Below are 6,000 nucleotides of genomic sequence, written 5' to 3'. Positions count from 1 at the left end.
CCGCAACATGCTACACCACCAGAAATATTGCATAACATGCAAATCATCACCGATTCATAGAAATCACCAAAAAATCGCACAACGATCAATGTAGATCACCAAAATAAATAGGACACGACTAGGAAACACTAACAAGCATATTAGAATCATCCAGAACAGTTCCACCAATACCTCTTTTCAAATCTTCATCGGTCAACATCTCAAAGCTCAAGAACACAACCAATCAGCAACTATCATGAGGAAAGATAACTTGTGGAGCACCAAATCATGAACCATCTGAAATAAAGATACACAAGATCATCCCAAACAATCATCCAAAGTCTTAGCACAAGGTCTGATCACACCGGAATATATTGAAGGAAATATTGGTTTCTGCAAAACAGTGATCAACACAACCAAACTACAAAATCGGACCAAAAACTCTTCCCAAACTTACCGAAACAACTCACATAAATATATTGACATCAGTTACAACAACATATCCTAGCAGCAGAAATGAACAACCAAATCCAAAAATCTCCCCAATAATCAAACAAATAGATGAATGCAAAGAAATTTGAAATGAGGAAAAAATAGAGACAAAAAAAGAGAATTTTGAGAAGACTCTCAATACTCTCACTAGGCTATCATTGAACTAGTGAAAGTGAGTGGATAGTGTTGAATATGTAGTAAAACATGAGCATATACATCCAAATTGGGAAACCCAACTACCCCATAACTCACTTAGGAAATAACAAAATAATGGTTATGAGAGGTGGCACAACAAGCCAAAAGAGAGTGTGTAACTTTACTGCACATATGTGGAAGAGAGTGACACATATAGATAAAGTATTTTGCCATGTGTTCTCATATTAACAACTCATCCAAGAAAGATTAAATTATGTGTAGAAAAAATAAATACCCTCTAACATAAAAAAATAAAAATGAAAAAACCTACACTAACACAAGTTCCATTGAAATCCATAAAACCCCTTTCCCAAAACACATTGAGGTTCCTCATTTTGAGAATCATGGAAAAGGCGACCCACACACTTAAGTGAAAATATTTTTTCTTTATACAATGATTTCTTCTATGATGAAAAGATCCTTGCAAAAATATTCCCCCATTCTGTAAGAAAGAATGCTTTGGAATGGTTTTAATCCTTGCCTAGTTATTGATTTGCTAATTTTCATCAATTGGTAGATGCATTCATTCAACATTTTCAAAACAATATCGTGCCACGAATTATATTGGTTGAATAATTGCATTGCAAACAAGGTTCTAAGGAAAAAGTGATTGATTTTATTAGTAGATATCAAAATTTGTATTCTCAAGTTGCTTATCCTATTCCCGATGTTGATATCCGAAGAATTTTTATTAATAATTTACAAAAATTTACTAGACAAATGATTTTATTTTTTCAATATTAATCTTTCACATAAATTGTGCTTGATACTTCATAATTATCACCTTTAGGTTAGTCAATATGAAGCCTCTTCATCTTTGACTCTAGCTGGTAAGAATGAAGATTCTCATTAAAAAATTCAAATATTTAGAAAATAAAATAAAAACTTTATTAAGATCAATAGCAAAAATTATTCCAACCATATTAATACTCAAGTTGCAACCACAAACCTCCTTTTGTAGCTCACTTTCCTCTAAACCATTCAAACATCACACTTCACACCCCTTTTTGAGTACATAGCATCATGCTTAAATTGTTTATAACAATAATTTGATGCAGCTTCCCCATATCCATCCCATAGATCCATCCAAACCTTACCTCCTTCCTATAATTTCAAAGAATTTTGTCAATACCATTATCAACTTGGGCATGACATGGAGAAATGTATGAATCTAAAGCATGAAATTCAAGATCACAATGATTCTAATGCTATAGTGGTGGATGGTGTGAATGATAAAGGAAATAAATTTGTAGAAGAACCTAATTAAAACTTGCAAATATTTACCAATCCTTTGCCTTCTCATTCCACCAATGTTGTTGAGCATAAAGATAACGACTATATGGCTATTGATGACATATTTTATGAATCTAGTTCAATGTTGTGAATTTGATAGACCAAGAGAAACCTAATTGTAAGCATGAACCTAATATTACCTTCACCCCAAGTGACATCATAAAAGAACCTGATGATTCTTTACACATTACTGTAAAAATCAAAGATAAACTCTCACATGGAGTGCTCATTGATCCAATACATATCATGTATTTTATTACAAAATAAAATCTTTACACATAGCAATTACATCAAGACACATGTGATAAATTTAAAGTCTTGATTATGGTGCATGATGGTTTCACTTGTCCCACTATAGCTTCCACCACCCCTCCTATAGAAGTTGGCAAGATAAGCGCTTAGATGTTACTTTTTCTATTATCCCTACCTCAAACCAATTTCATGTGAAGTTGGGTCATACTTAGCTCACATCCATGAAGGCAGTCCCTTCTACCATCCATTTATGTGTTTGAAGTTCGCTAACAATGGGAAAGTCATAGCTATACATTATAATTTTTTCCATCTCTTAGCTAACCATGAAAACTTTACACTTGATTTAATTTGGCCTCAAGAAACTCAACCACTTAAACCTTGTCAAGATATCCTATAACTTTCCTATCAAAAATTTAAATCCAATAGGATAACATCCTTAGTTAATCCTTTGGGATCCACTTCAACTACTTCTCCTAAGTACCCTTTGTCATATATGGATATATAAATAACTCTTCCTCCCTATAGGTCATGAATGAGCCTCATCCTAGACTAGGACTCCTTCCTAATCCTACTATTCCTCCTATAGCTATTGTGGCTCCACCTTCAAATCCTATAAAGGATAGAAAAAAAACCTCAACATCTTCTATCTCTCAACCTCGAATGTTTCCTTCTGTTACTAGAGAAATGAAAGAAAAGAAATTGATATTGAGTGATCCCCAATGTTCATCTATAGAATCTTCAAGTTGTAACTAATAAAATAATAGTGTGAGAGGATGTTGACAACGATTTCATGCCAATGCTTATGAGCTTGCTTCCAAAATTGATTCTTCTCCAAAGCGGTCAAATGTTGATTTGATCCCATCTTCCCAACCTTTGCCCAATCCTAGAGAGGAGCCTTACCTTGACCAACCCTACCAAAAATTGAAGTTGTTAATTAAAAAAATTCTTCTTCTTCTTCTTCTTCTTCATCTCCTTGCATCAAACTTCCTATTGTGATCAATTTAGTTGACTTTGATGATACAGTTGAGGATGTTAACAATGCTAGTGATTATTCATCTTTCATGTTTTCAAAAGATTTAATTCTAACTCCTAGTGACACATATATTGATTCATCATTAGAGCATGATCCTTGTTTGGCACTAGAGATGGTCCATCTATTGTACTAATCATAGCTCCTTTAGCATTTTGTCCACCATCTCTAAATGATGTTGAGCAAGATTAGGAGGTAGATGATTTGCTAGGCTAGCTCATTCATGCAGTAGATTTCTTATTTTGTGTGTTTTATTTCATGTAATGTGATCCCTCATAATGTGATGCTTAACATGTCTTTGTGTTTGTTAAGATCTCTTTTCTTGACCCTTGATTATTTGTTGGCAAGAGACATTGTACCAATAGAGATTATTGCATGAGGAATTTTTTAGGGTTGTCATTGATGGCAACTCAGATCAGATATCACATCTGGTACATGTTGAATTTTTCTACCAGAAGTTTGATATTCATTTTGCTTAAGTCTAGAAGGTTCAAGGTGGAATACAGTATGCAGCAAATATATGAGTACATTGAACAAAATTCCATTTTGGTTGCATAGTTTTGGTTGTGATGGAAGAGGTAGTTGATTGGATGTTAGAAACAACTTATTTCACAATCCTAGTCTCTAGTATTGATTCTCGTGCAAGATAGAAGATCCAGTATCCGGTAATTCAGGAAGAAGAGGGTTATTTTGGTGTAGCGTGTTGTGCTCAATCTTTGGGATGATTTTGGCAATTAGTTTTGAGTTTGAGGTGGTCAAGCCAACATGTGTGAAGCATATTAACATTTTGTTTAGGTCCGCATATGGATTTGTAATCAGATTGAGCCGACTTATTGTTACACGTTTCATGTTGCATGTTATGCAGTTTTTGGACCAACAGGGAATTGATTTAATTTGATGGTGTGGATATATAAGACCTATTTGTATGAGCATTTTGTAGCTAGATGTAGGTGTGCAAAGACTATATGAGTGTTGGTGCATAGTTTCACATGCGCTATCTTTGATTTAGTGCTCCGGTATATGATAGAGCAGTAGAATAGAGCAGAGAGACAAAACAATGGAAGAAGACTTTTTGTGCTTAACCAGAACTACTTTTTGGCATTTGCAGATGCTCCTCTTCAGTTCAGACATTCTTGTTATCATTTGTAATCACTTGTAGGATAGTGTGTCCTCTGGGGTTGTAGCCCTCTTTTGTAATTGAGTGGTGAGCTCTAGGTAGTGTGCCAGAATGCATGTGCATTCCCCTCTTGTAATTTTATTATACTTTTGATCACAATATTATAATATTGTGGGTCTCAATCCTACCATGGTTTTTCCCTTTCCGGGTTTCTATGTAAAAATTTTGGTGTTATGGTTTTGTGCTTGTTTGCATTTAGTTTATGCACTTTTCTTTTATTCATTTGCATCCAGTGGTTTAAGAATTAGTTGAAGAAAGTTGTAAGTTGCAAAACACCGATTCACCCCCCCTCTCAATGTTCATTGATTCCCACACTATTTATATCATCATTCTTCTATATGCCATATACATGTTATGTTGTAAATGTGCTTTTGTATTGTCTACTTCAGGACAATGTAATGTTTGAGATCTTTTTGGTCTCTTCTATATTGATGCAAAAAGAGTTTTGTGTCCATCTATGTGCTCTTCTTCCATTGTACTTGTAGTTTCACTATCCTTGGGGGATAAGGTCAACTCAAAACAAACATACTTGATAGAAATGATTTATTTGATGTACTTGTTAACCTCGGATAGTTGATCCCTTATGTTCTCTTTCATGTTTTGTAACCATTGCCATTGATTTGCCTATGTTTGGGGGTATTTCACTATTACAATGTGCTTGTCTTTTGTATGTATGTATGATACCTTAAATAAACTACTAATAGTAAGGCATATGCAATCAGTTTAAGGTGGGGACATACACTTTGTTATATGTTATACTTTGTGCACACACCACGACTTTGGTTTTCACACTTTGATCACACACCATGATATGTTTGGTGCACATTGTAGCATCCATTTTGTAGTCACTTTTTTGGTAGCAAAAAGAGGTTTTATTTTGTAATAATTGTGTTTGGTTCATGCTACATCACCCATTTTTTGGTCAAATTATCTAGAAAAAAGAGATTTTACTTTGTAGTATTATTTTACAAGAGTTAACTAGCATAATGCACCTAGCTAGACTTGCTTGATTCTCTCTCTCTCTCTCTCTCTCTCTCTCTCTCTCTCTCTCTCTCTCTCTCTCTCTCTCTCTCTCTCTCTTATGGCTCCTAGTATGAAACTTTTACTATACCTAGATGCCATATTCTTCTTTGTTCTTGCATGCTCCATGTGTATGTGTAACCTATGTTGATCATGTTACTCCTTTTACCTTGATAATTTAGACCAATAAGATCCTAAATCTTGGGGGCTTGATGTTGTCTTGTCTCTTTAATATCTTGGTGGAAGTATTTTGATGCTATCCTAACACTTTATTGGGAGTATGAGAAAAAGGTAAGTGGGGGCTAAATGTAGTGTCATAAATTGTATCCCTCTATAATTTAACACTCATTATGGGCTCACTTTGTTGGTTTTCCCTCATGTACCTAATTCATGCCTAATTGTGCTCATTCCATAGCCAAATTTGGAAGCCCAACACAATCTTGAGCTCATTGACCTAGATTCTAGCTCAAAAATCTAGGACTATGGCACCTAGTACCCTAGTCCTCCCGGTCTATGGTGACTAGTGCCATGGTCTTGTTAAAATGGGCCCAAATCTGAATCC

This window comes from Cryptomeria japonica, chromosome 6 (genome assembly GCF_030272615.1).
Source record: "Cryptomeria japonica chromosome 6, Sugi_1.0, whole genome shotgun sequence".
In the NCBI taxonomy this organism is placed as follows: Eukaryota; Viridiplantae; Streptophyta; class Pinopsida; order Cupressales; family Cupressaceae; genus Cryptomeria; species Cryptomeria japonica.
Note: the sequence above shows the minus strand (reverse complement) of the source record.